General features: G+C 38.9%; 1 protein-coding gene across 2 annotated transcripts in view; it reads left to right on the forward strand.

Annotated features, from left to right (window-relative positions):
* Positions 1-2,181: 2,181 nt before the first annotated feature.
* The window catches only part of LOC145979988 (transient receptor potential cation channel subfamily A member 1-like), a 172,789-nt gene continuing 161,118 nt past the window's right edge, over positions 2,182-13,852 (forward strand). The window contains exon 1 of one of the 2 annotated variants that reach the window (XM_083112930.1): positions 2,182-2,322. The gene's annotated coding sequence lies outside the window, so the exon portion shown is untranslated. Of the gene's footprint in view, positions 2,348-13,852 lie in introns of both variants that reach the window. The other variant, XM_083112931.1, reaches the window with a different exon arrangement.

The raw sequence follows: 13,852 nt of genomic DNA on the forward strand, positions 1-13,852 counted from the left end.
AAGGCTTTGCCCAGATCAAAGTATATTACATCTAATTGTGAATTATTTGAAATGCATTTCATAGCATGTGAGAGTAAAACAGACAGGTTTGTAAGACAGGAGCTACCAGGAAGAAAACCATGTTGCTTAGAGCTTAAGTACGGAGAAACAAATTTGTACAGTCTGTCTTTGATTACTTTTTCACAGATGATGGACAGAGGAGAGAGTGAGGAGATTGGTCTGTAAGATGAAACAAAATTTTTGTTACCACTTTTGTGAATCGGTGTGATGTTAGCTTGTTTCCAAGCGTGAGGAAAGATGCCTTCCAAAAAAAACATCTATTCAAGAGAATGGAAAGTGGATAGCACAGGGATTGCACAGTTTTCCTGAGGAACATGGTGTTGATATTGTCCGGTCCTAGGGCACGGTGAACTAAAAGAGACGACAATAGATCCTTCACCTCATCGGGTGTAGTGACAAGCGTTGTTAGAGAGGAGGAACAGACTGGTCTTACGTATGGCAACGCTGCAAGGAAAGACGGGGGGCAGAAGTTACCATGAAAATAAGCGTTGAAGAGTTCTGCCCTTCGGTCGCCTATCGCACTTTCACTATCATGTGTAATTTCAGCTGGAATCCTACTGTTATTTTTCCTTGAGTTTATTAGATTAAAAAAGTTTTTTTGGGTTTTCCGGGATTGTTGCAGTGATATTGTCTATATGTCTCTTATACTGTTTTCGAAGGAGATACTTTGAGTGTCGTCGCAGAGCAGCAAAGGAATTGTGCATGTGTTCACTCGGGAAGCCCTTCCAAAGTTGCCATGCTCGTGTCTTGTTGGCCAGTACATCCCGCACTTCGGAGTCGAACCAACACGGAAATCTATGAGAATATATTTTCCCTGTAGGCACGTGGTCCTTCACGGCTGCTTGAATGACACCTGTAATTCGGTCAGCTGCCTCGTCGACGGTCCCGTCTTCCAAGAAGCCCCAGGGGAAGGAGTCGAGGAAAGTCTTATCTCCTCCCACGGCGCTCGGTTCCACAGGTAGCGTTTGTTCTGGATGGAGGGGCGATGACCTCTTCTAAGGAGTGGGGGGATGAGAATAGAAACATCCAAACTGTCGTGGTCGGAGGTCAGGAGGTTCTTACGCTGGCGTGATACTAATATCGTTTAGGGTGGACAGAACATAATCCAGGTTGCTGTCCTTCCTGGTGTTGAACAAATTATGTTGTTTCAGGTTTAAACCACAGATGAAAGTTTCAATAAACCATGCGTCGTTCGTACACTTTGCTGTTCCATTCACAGGGTCTTGCCAGTCAATTGAGAGGTTGAAGTCTACGAAAGCGCAACATCTCCCAGGGCAACTACCGCAAGTAAATAATCTCGGCATTCTTCGAGGAGGAATAAAGGACTGTTTTTATGTGGCCTATAGTAAGAGCCAAGGAGAAGCTTCTTGGCACCGGTCACTGAAACTTCCACCCACAGTAGTTCACAGTTTCGTTTTAAGTCGTGGCGTACTTTGCTTGGCCATTTTGAGTTAACACAGATCATAACGCCACCACCACGAGTCGCACGATCCTTCCTATATATGGTGAAATGGCTTGCGAATGGCATCTCACTGTCACAAACGTTTTTTTGTCAACCACGTTTCAGTAAAAATTAGGCAGTTGGGAAGACTTTTCTACTCAGATATCTTATGACCATAGTCATAAATTGAGTTAATTGTGTCATTAACATAGATATAATATTAAAGGTAAAGAAATATCGCAAAAGACGTGTTTAAAGAATCTTAAAAAATTGTCAATAGATGGCTCCGATGTCTTTTTTTTCAATTTTGGGAACATTCTCGTTTTATATCAATAATTAAGTATTTGGGCCATTCATTATAATGATATTTATCCCATGTAAACTTGGTACCTTCGTCGAGTCAAGCGATTTGTAACTTTAGGCAGAACCTGGCCACCCTGGAACATTGGCTGTTGAAAAAGTGTGACGTCATTGCACGTTGGTTGGGATTTATGTAAGCAATTTTATAAATTCAATGTACATAATGCGATTAATGTGTTTTATGGTGAAATCATGTTTTGTTGTGTGCTCTCTTCTAAGTTTTGTAGTTAAAAGTGAACGGGGAATTTGTATAAGGAATTTCGAATTACGAAAAGTGCGTGAAAGCGGGGGATATTCAGGGAACGGAACAGCCAGACCATGGATTGTTATAGTTTTGAACTCTGTAAATGGTATCTATATTCCTTGGTAAATTGTGTTGTTTTAACCGTAATTATATCAGTGAGGAACTGTTCATTGTGATAATCTGAAATCGGAACGCATGGAAAGGAAGTTGCTGTAAGGTCAGTCGTCTTTCTTTTTGCTAAGGTAGGCTTATTATAGTATTCTTAAACAAACAAGGTTGATAAACCACTCGCAGGATTTCGTAGGATAGGATTTACGTGCACGAACTTTTATGCGCGTGGGATCAATGTCAGTATATATGCATGAAAGTTGGAGCTTTTTGTAACATATTAGTATTTGTTTACTAACGTCACGTACATTCGCGTACTGATATAGATCTGGATAAGAGTGTTCACGTCCAGTACTTTGTGGAACGCATATTTGAGAACTTGATATTGCATTCGTTAAATTTACAATGGAAATCGTGTGCCTAGACTAATAGCACACGAACGAACTAACTGTTTGATGTAATCGTTTGTTTTCGTGCAAGTCATTGATAATTATATGTGACAAAATCATAAGACATTGTATGATATTAATTTTACAAATGCATTTCCTTCACTTGTAACTGCGACTTGATATTTCAACTTGCCGGACAATATTTTTTCACGTAAACAGTGCCAATGTTGTAGTACACTGTTCTACGTCGTTCTATCATCTCAATTACTATAATGCAACAAAGTACCAAATGATAAATAATATTATTGTTGAAGTTAATGCTTTTGGTTACAATGATATTTTAACGCAAGGCCAGTGAAATAACGTAGGAAGACATTATTGTGAATGGACGAGTCCATTTCATGTTATTTGGTTTGTAAACTCATGCCCCAACGAAAGTTATGTACAATTTATGTACAAGCTCAGTGCAATTGCTTTTTTTAAAAATATATTTTTCTTTATAACATATGTTCTTCGTAAATGCAAGATGTTTGAAAATAAGCATGTTGATGCATTTTCAGATCTGATGTAACATTTCACCTTGTACTAATGCATCATTTTCCTTTCGGCTGGGGAGGTTCTCGTCGAGCTTGCGGGGAATTTGCATTCGTTGTATAATTAGGAGGGTTGTCTGAAATTTAACCATTAGGCTGTTCCTTCTTAACATCTTGGGTTGTATTTTTTTTTTTGGTTGATATTGATTTTTTTATTTGACGCTTGTATAGAATGTGTTCGCAAGGGCAATCACAATGTTGCGTTGCCGTGTGCTACCTGACGGGTGTGTCCAAAGTAATTCTTGTGATTCGGACGTAGTGTGTGGGGACACATAGGGGTGGGGAAGCCTCGTTAGCCTAGTCTCGTCATAATCTAGCCAAACACTTTTCATATATTTTTTTTATATTCCATAAGTTTGTGTACTAAAATTACTAGTTACTCAATTTTGTTATATAATTGTACACATCTCATGGAAGAAAAAGCTTTAAAAGTTCCTAAAGTTTGTTGTTTAACATCTCATATAATTTGTTATTTGGAATTGTTATTATTGTGGAACCATTTATTCTTTAGTAGAATATGAAAATATTACTATACTGCTTTTCCGGATTCTCTGGAGTACCGACGCGCAGAGGGGTAAGCTTGTGGGCGGGGCCAGACTGGGTGGGGAAGGGTGCGGGATGAAAGCAACGAAGTGCTGCGCGGTATAACGGCCGTAAAGCTAAACGCTTTCTGCTGCCAATTTCTTCTCTTATTCTCAACAATGGCCAGTCAGGCCCGTAGCCAAAAATTCTTTGTAGGGGGGGGGGGGGCGAAGTCAATCCTAGAGGGGGCAAATTTTTAATATATTGTGTCGCATTGGCAGATATAGCAGGGTACACAGAGGCACTTGCCCCCTCCCCAAAAGAGATAAGTAACAGAAACTGCAAGAAACAAACAAAACAAAAAAAAAACAATTTTGGGGGGGCAATTGCCATTCTTTGCCCCTTGCAAGTGCCCTTGGCCGTCTGGAAGAAAAATGCAAGAAACACATTAGAAACTAATTCCATCATGACTACCCAATTGTCCTGCTATTCTTAGATTCTCCTAGTCTAGTTTTTTACTTCAATGTTTGCTTCCCCTAGAATGGACTTCGGTTCAAGGTTGGGGGGGGGGGGCAATGTCCTCTGCCCCTGTGGTTGCGGCACTGTTTATGAGTGTCTCTTCATCAATTTCACGTCATCACTCATTGTTGCGATTAGCTAGAAGTGGCAGAAAAGCAACGCTAAGTAACAAAAATCGAATATCCACTCCCTCTTTCTACCACATGAATCACTATTATCAAAAGGTAGTCTTGAGAAACAAAAATTTAAGCAGTTCAAAGTTCATAGCAACAGATCCAAGAAAAACATCCAAACACATTAGACACCTTTAATACAAGACTACTCAAACTGTCGCAAGTGTTAAAGATACTGAATATTGCAAAATCATTTCCCGAAGTCTAAATCTGGACAGGAATTTTTCCTCCCAATCCTGATACAACATTATACGGAATCCCAGACACCCTAATAAATCACAAAATCAATAAGTGTCTTTGTTATAATGCTAGAGTAACACATGATATAATTGTAAAGATTAGTGAGAATTCCAGGTAGGAATGTGTTCTGTATTTTTCACAGGGGGGGCGCAAGGCAGGCTCTCAGGGGGGCATGCCCCCCCTCTAGCTACGGGCCTGTGGCCAGTGTATTGTTTTACACAAGTTACAAATAATATTGCACGTTTATTGTCTTTTAAGAAAACAATGCAATGCGAGAACGCCAGTAGTTGGCTTGTAAAGGGTCCATAACTTATGTGTTTACACATGTATGTTTTTTGCACAACTGCCACCCTAAAAAACGGTGGCAGCTGCTTGGCGAAAAATTCCCTGTGAATGAGCCTTCGTAATGCCTCTAGCGCAAACTCATCGAAGTCTGCAAATCGTTGAGCTCGTTTCGGATGCTTCTTGCCCGGCGTTTCCAAAAGGGATGTTCCATCCTTTCCTCGCGATTGTTTCGCTTCCTTCCGGATATTATAGACGGTGGATTTCCCAATTCCCGTTAGGGCAGCAGTCTCCAAAACACATTCATGTACTGTTTTACCACCTCGTTCAAATAGGTTCTCGAACACATTCAGCACTATGCGGCGCTCTCCTGAATGCAGAGTTCCCCTAGATTTCCGAGCTGACATGTTTACTACGGAACTACGGGACCAAGAATGAGCAGTCGAGTCGCACCCTCCCGTGGATGCCCCTCCCCTCCGCGCGGTCATTGGACGAGGCGCACACCCTTCAACATGCGCCGAGAACGCGAACGCGTTCTCTTACTCCAGAGAATCCGGGAAAGGAATATAGATTCCTTTATTTTACACTGAAGTTTTTATCTATCGCAGTTTTCACTTTGTTCATTCTCTTCAGATACAAGCTAATTGGGTCTTATTTCTGCTATTACCAATTAAGAAAAAAGCTTTCTTTATGTTGATGACTTGAAATGAAGAATGCCAATTTTCAGGGGGACAGTCGACGAACCGGTTAGACTTCCCCTCCCAACGTTCATGATCTAGAAGTGTGAATTTAGTCGCCTGGAACAGTTTGTAAGAAGCAAAAAAAAAATATAATAATTATAAATATGCAAGAAATCCTTTAAGCATGAATTAATTTATTTTACAAACTTGTTGCAAGATAACATATTGAAGATGGATCTATTGACAAATATTGATAAACAAAGCATAGATTTAAGCACTGTACGAAATTAAACTTTTTGCTTTTGGAGAATGCACACTCAGTGGCGTGTTTGTGATTTCATTTCGGGAGGTAGGTTTTTTTTTTGGGGGGGGGGGGTATGACAATTTGTAATGTTACCGGCCGGTTATTGCCTGGCGGTTCTAATAGTAATAGCAAATTGGTTCTAAACTAGGACCTTACATTTTATGATGACATTTACACGTAATTTTGAAACAGTTGAATATTTATATTCTAGGAAAACCTAAACTCATACACAAAAACAGGTATCGAACTAGTAATACCAAAAATATGACCAAATTTCTATTGTGAACCTCCCTACAAGTCTTTGGTGTACTTGAATACATGGCTAATATCAGACTTACACCATGAAAACTTTAGTGGAAAACAGTCTGCTGTTGGCTCGGTTAATTGTTCTGTTTCAAAATGGTTTTATTCTTTTTTCAATTCACAATGCTACATACTCTTCAACGAGGAAATGTATCACAACTGGACCATTAATGGACACAAATGTTAATAAATGGTAGACTATATGGTTTCAATTCCATTTCCATTGATGGAGATGAAAACACCCCTGGCAGGGATAAAAATAATTGTCTTTTGCAGGGGATAAAAATTCTTTGTGAGGGGGAAATGCAGGTCCCCCCCCCCGCCCGTTAATGCGCACACTGGATCTTGCTACATTATGTCGTTCTTCAGAAGTCCGGACCGACATTTTGTTCTCTAAGTTCATGATATCAGCGGACCATTCTCCATGGCCTTCACCTGCAGGCTTCTTAAACTTTGGCATCGTCCCCTGAGATAAAATCATGTCATTATTTGGCCCATACCGCTCGATTCAGTATGGGCCATACCGCCAGATCGAGATCGTTAAGGAAAAAAGTGGCTCCTAGCAAAACGAATAAACTGTACTGTTTACACGTAGGGCTTGTTCTAGACATAGCAGACAGTAATAATAGTATAGTATATTGTATTACTATCTTACCAATTTTAACACAGAAAGTCTTAAACGTTAGTCGACACAGCACGCCGAGAACCACAACAAAAATTAAATGAAATAGGATCCTAACAAACTGCACTGACAACAAACAGCCTACTCCTTGCACATGGCGGACAGACACTGGCGTCACGCAAGCAGTACTGTACTGTACTGTACGGTGCGGCTACCTTACGCACCGGTGAAATAGGAAAAGCCGAAGCGTGCATCAGCGGTGCAACAGCGCGTCCACGGGTGGATTCTGGAAAGCGCGGAAAGCTTTACCTTTGCCGCCACTTTCCAACATGACGGATTTTCCCCAAACATTTGGAAGGTTGATTTTTAATATATTATTCACTATATAACATTCCGCACAATCTGGTGCAAAAAAAAAAGCTTTGCAATTATGCCTGTTAGGCCATTTTTCCCGTTTCATTACTGTTGACGCCATTTCTCAATATGGCGGACTTTCCCCAAAACATTTGGAAGGCGGATTTTTAATATCTTATTCACTATACCATTCCGCAAAATCTGGCACAAAAAAAAGAAATATTTATGTTGCAATTATTTCTGTAAGGCCATTTTTCCCGTTTCATTACCTTTGACGCCATTTTCCGATATGGCCGATTTTCCCCAAACGTTTGGAGTGCGTGTGTGGAGGTGATAGATGAGGGTTCACACCTATCTTGCAAAGTCCCTGACTTTCCAGGTATTCTACATAACCGTGTAATGATTAACATGCTAAAAAATAAGAGTTACACTTCAACTTTGTAAGTTAATCAAATGAATCACGTTTGTTGAACATTGTTGAAAATAAATTAAATAACCTTTTTATAAACAACGTTACTCAAAAAGGAAGATTGTTGGGAAGATAAAACGAAAGGCGTTTCCGGTTACAAATTCTGCGAAGATAAAATCACTTAATTCCCCTGACATTTCCAGGTTTTGAAAGCCTTTATTTAAAAAAAAAAAACATTTGTTTCCAATGACCTCAGTCCTAGCCTTGTTTTCCTTACTCCTCCAGCTATCCAGGACTTTGGAGTCATGCAAACCCTGTAAATAAATTATCTGAAGGCAACGGCTAAGTGACTTGACCCTCGCAGTGTGCCTGCTGGCATAATATTGTTTCTATGGTGTATTTTTACTTTTAGAATCTTATTCGACAGTAAAAATAAATGGCAGCGGCAACCAAGAAGCTATTAAATGAGGACACATGTGGGATAGAAAATGTCTTTTTCAACGGCTCGTAGGATCAAATTTTTTGGCCTTGATTTCCTCTGCACACTGTGAAAGTTGTCTGTTGTACGGTCACACCACTGTGTATTGATGTTCAAGACAATTACAAGTAAAAAAGAAGGAAAGTTGCAGTAAAACAAATTCCGATTGACAGAATTTCGTAAATAATAATGTACTAAATGTCTTGAATGCTTTGGATAAATAACAATATATGTTTAAAGTACTTCAGGCAATTTTGTGCCCCAAAAATATAGCAATGATTCTGCTGTGAAGTGGTTTTCCTATTTACGTAATATTAATTAACCCTAAGCCATTGAGTGGCAGAATGAACATCAGTTGCAGAAAACCCCTGATGTTGGAGAAAGAAAACAAAAGTTATTTTATCCTTCTGCTCAGTGGTGGCGAAAAGGGATAACAGATCTTGCGGTGCAGGTGGAGAGCTAAATGCCCCTTATATGGTTGGTTTTGTATTGAAGTCATTGAGGAACCTTTCTTCCATAATTTAAAGAGTATAGAAAATTCCCCCCTATTCTAATTATATGAAACATTAGTAACACTGTAATAGATGAAACCATTCAACAATCAAGGGATTCCTATTTGTCGAATGTCAAACAACTGTTTTTGACTCATTAAAAGGTCAGACAATTTTAATAATGTACACAGTATTCTACAGAAAGTCCTACATAACCAGTAAAATGTCTGTAGTATCTTTCTTCCCTTATAACAAGTTGTCTCCGAGCCGAGACGTATCCTGATTAAATCGAAACGTCTGATAGCCTTGCATCAATGGTAATAGAACTAAAATAGCCCAATATTGCAGACTGCAGACTTCTAGAACCTGCCTCTGTCCAGAAATAACCTATTCATTTGCGCAAGGACAAAATCTAATTTCATGCAAAATTTGAAAGACAGTCAACGTAATTGTTTTCAGGTTTTGTACGTTAAAATTAATTTTTTTCATGGCTCGATGGTGGGAACATGGCCCCCTGTCCACCCCCCTCTTTGGGTCAGGCCTGGTTGCAATTATTTACGGGTTAGGCCATTTTTTCTCGTTAGTTTCCTCTACTATTATACGTCCTTCTGATAAAATGTTTTACTATTTCAAACTTGGCCACATAGGTTGTCAAACTTAGACATAATCTCATGACTTTCAAGTATACGTATTAACAGGTTAGTGTGTTCGCTGTTCAAAGTATTCACCGTTTTAGAAAATGGTGATTCGTGGCGCAATTTTAGAAATTCAGGAATGCCAAGGCTTTTCAAAATCACCAGACACATAAAACGAAATATATCAGTTTACACTCTGTAACATGCTGTATGTAATGTACCCCTTGATTTGACTTCTAGGTAGGGTGTACGCCACATTGTACACCCGATTGTTAACCTCACTTCCACGTAGTACACCCTGGACTGCATTTTGCACACTAACGAGGCTCTGGCGTCTGGGCCTACGGCCAGTACATTCCCAGGCGCGTATCCTGATAATGTTCGCATGAGCACGTGAACACTCATGTAAATGTCTTAAATTACGTACGTACATATTAAATACACACACACACATATATTTATTCGAAAAATATATTTGGTTGATGTACGAGTATATACACACAATTTACTCTGACAAGACTTCTTTCACGTCTGATAACATTTCTAGATAGTTGATAACACTGACTCCTACGATGTTCCACGGAGAGCGTTGAACACAATTGCTGTGCGTGTTGCATAGAACTGGCAGCTAAGGGGTTGTTGGCCACTATACCCGAAGATGTTCACTTTGCTGTGCGAACACTGATGCAAGTGGCAATACTTCTTACATTCGGCACCAGAGTGCAACATAGCTATACAAGGCATGTCTAGGGGGACTCGAAAATGTCTGTGCAAAATAGTTGTAAACTTTAACGAGAATTCGCCAAACCTGGCCGATTTCAAGCAAATGAAAGCGCATACGTAATGTGTGTTCTTGAGATACTTATTCGGGCAAATCAGCAAGTAGTCTTGTTCGCAATAGATGCATTTACAAGTATATAAATATATGATCTAAAAGATAAGTTAATCTTTTATCATCGGCCAGTACTTGTGATTGATCAATTCACCCGAATGCATGCATTGGCAAAGGACACATCCTGGGAGTTTGTTACCATTTGCACATATATAATGGACTCGAATCCAAAAGACTGCCTCCGGAACGATTCGTTTCGTGCAATGTATGAGAGTAAGGATTGTAACGATGTTAATGACGACAATGAATAGGTGTTTAGGTAAACCGGGGTATTAAGGACCACGGGGCATTAAGGACCGTGTGCTAGAATTTCATAAAAAACGAAAAGAAATGCGAAGCGGCAGGTACACCAGCTGTGTGTACGGTCTGTGATCCTCTTTTGTTTGTGTAAATAGTAATCTGCACACAAATGCGTCTAAGCTGCGTAGTTAAGACCGGGAAACGGAACCAGCCAAAAGGCAGACGCGCGAAAACGCCATAAAGAACTGCTGAGCGGCTGTATGAAGTTAAAAGCGCATCCTGGGACGACTAATGCACTAGCAGCTGCAGAAGAATCACAATTAGAGCAATGCTTCATTCTATTTCCTCAGTGGGGTTTTGGAATGAACAAACAAGACTTGTGTGACGTAGTTCAAGATTATTGTGTTTCAAAATAGAAGAACGTACCATTCAAAAGCGGACCGGTCCTTGATACCGCATTGGCTGGTCCTTATTACCCAGCAAAGGGGCAACCTACCTTTCAATTCATTGTTGTTTTTGCCTTTGCATTATATTCCTACTCGTTTGTGTTCTCATTAATGTAAACTAGAGAATATACATTCCAGAATGCATCCTGTTTGTGTTTTCTAGAACACCTCCTGATAAATTTCTTCAATGAAATAACAATTTGGTGGTCTTAATACCCCGATTTACCTTACTATTCGCTTTAGATCAGTGGTTCAAAAGTGTGCGCCCCGGCGCCCTGGGGCGCCGCGAAATGTTGCAATATTTCCAATGAATGATTAGTCAATGATATGAATGTTTCAAATATGTGCTTATTTAGTACTGAATTTGAAATATGTGTTTATTTTTTTACTAAAAGCAAGCAACCTTACAAGTAACAGAGCGTTGCATGTGTTACATAGGCCTACATTCTGACTTGGACGCCGCGGAAAAATCTTGAAACACCAAGGGCGCCGTGACGCGAAGAAGTTTGGGAACCCCTTCTTTAAATGGTCAAAAATCAATCTCTCTGAACCATGGCAAATTATGTTAGGAGGAAGAATACGAAATATGAGGGAAGAAAGAATATAAGCAATGTCACATTGGCTGGTACTTCAATCATAAGCATCGCAACAGAGATATTGTGGGCGGGGGGAATATTGCATAATTCTCAAATATCTTACATACACACTTTTTCTGGACTCTTGGGAGGAAGCGTCCCGCTAACGATGCAAATGCTTTCAATGCTGAATGAATGTAGTTGGTTAACACAATGTCCGTGTATCAAAATGTAGATTGCGATGCATGGTAGTATTGAGTTGTACATACCTGAGCTATACTAATTAGTTTGGACTAACCATTACTAATTATAAATAACGTAATTAAAAGGGTGTTAATTGTATTAAAAAATCTTATATTACCTCAAATATAGCGTGATTTTGGGGGAAAGTTGTTGAAAATATGTTGAATTGTAATTCTCACTTTTCCATTGAAGATGAAGTTAGAAGGGAGAGAAGTAAATTCAGTACAAAAGCATTATTGTGAACACTCGTATGTGAACCCAAGCGACGTCACTGTATAATCCTCGACGGGGTGTGTGTGTGTTGTCATGTGTTTTCTCCTTATATGTGTATACGGCCTCAGCTTTTATTTATTTATATATCGGCTTTGGTACATGGCGAAGTTAAGGCTTTAATTAATGTCTTTCCTTACACGTAACCATTTGCTTACATCTGTTATCAAATATAGTATAAAAGAAAAAAGGAATACAATAACAACTTATTTGTTTAACCCAAGTAAGAATATTCTAGACACTCGACATTACAGTTATGTTATATTAGTTATATTTTATTTATGGTAAGCGACTGGACCCTTACGTGGTGGGTTCAAAATAGCTTAAGGGCGGACGCACCCAAAATATCATATTCAATAAATAAATCAAGTTTTAGGTATTTTTCAGACAACGGCTCTAGGTTATAGCCTGTGCATTGTTGAGCGTTTATGGCTGCCCCTTCATCAATTTCATTACATCATTTTCCACCCTAATTGTAGCAGTTAACCTAAATTGGTAGCAAATGGATGTCAAATAGAAAAAGAATACACGATTCTGCTTCAATATCTTGAATTCAGCGACTAGGCGGAGTTCCGTCAGCCCACATAAGTGGGATAATTGGGGCTAACGTTATTCATGGTTTCATCTGTTACGAAAATCATAGTGGCCATTCTTTCCAGGAAACAGGTGATCCCAACATCTTATCTATGTTACGTGCCAGGAGAGGTCAGTGCGTATAAACTTCACTGAAGTTAAAAATAGATGGCAGCACTAGGATAGAAAGTTAAAATTATTGTTTCTGCTTATATAATTGTTAATAGAAACATAAAATACAACGTATAAGATAGTTAATAACGATTGCCAACGTAAAAAGAAAAGAATGGACAGAATAATAATTATATAGGCGGATGTAACTACTTCAATTTAAGTTCTCATGCATGAATATTTATGAAATTGTAAGAAGTTGAGAGACCGATACAATTTTGTGTTTCCTAACTCATATTCGTGTACCTCGAGAAATTTTTAATATACAAAGAAGGGTGCTATAAATATATATGTATGTGTAACAAAATAATATAATATAAACATATATTGTAAAGGAAGATACAATCATATAATCTTCATATATGTCATCTCCATTAGAAGATACTTGCTGTTCTGATTCACAATTATAAGGAAGAGCCCATAACCCTCGAGATATAACTGTGGCATAAAGGACTTCCACCCCTAATGGGAGGTAGCATAAATTAAGTGGCGCTCACATAGTGGGGCATAAACTAACGTTACATCCAAAATAAATGGAACTGTGTTTATGTACATTTCATCTGATTCTTGTTATTTAGCGTCGCTTTTCTGATACTTTTGGCTAATCGCGACAATGGGAATGAGTTATGATAAGATGAAATTGATGAAGGGGCACTCACAAAGAACGCCCATGCCCATGGCCGGGACCACTGGCATCGATAGCTCATGTTTAATTTAGGGTGTAACTTTAATGAAAGAATAATTTATTGATTTGCTTTATTTTTACTTCGTTTTTTGTGCCACTCTTGGCTAATTTGCGAAGATGGGGATGAGTGATGATAAAATTGATGAACGCACGCACTCATAAACATCCATGCCGGGATTCGAAGCCGGGACCCCTGGCGTCGTATCGCGATGTTCTAACCACTCCGCCACGGGGGCAGGCATGCAAGGAATAAATAAAATACACTATTATGGATGGGAGCAAATTTATGATATAAAACGTATTCTTTAGAATAAAGAAGTTATCATTTGTATATCTTATAATATTAATTATATTTATATTAATGGATGATCCTGTGTTCATAGTAATGAACAAATTATAATGCTTTTAATTAATAATTAATTAATATTTAACATTTAAAAGACCTATCTACATACGAGGGTCATGGTGAAAGTAATGAGCAACAATTTTTCATGACCCAAGTTTCATTTTATTAAAGATAATCGTGCTACATCATAATCTACAGACTTTT

The sequence above is a fragment of the Lepisma saccharinum genome, chromosome 27 (genome assembly GCF_977018435.1).
Source record: "Lepisma saccharinum chromosome 27, izLepSacc3.1, whole genome shotgun sequence".
Taxonomy (NCBI): domain Eukaryota; kingdom Metazoa; phylum Arthropoda; class Insecta; order Zygentoma; family Lepismatidae; genus Lepisma; species Lepisma saccharinum.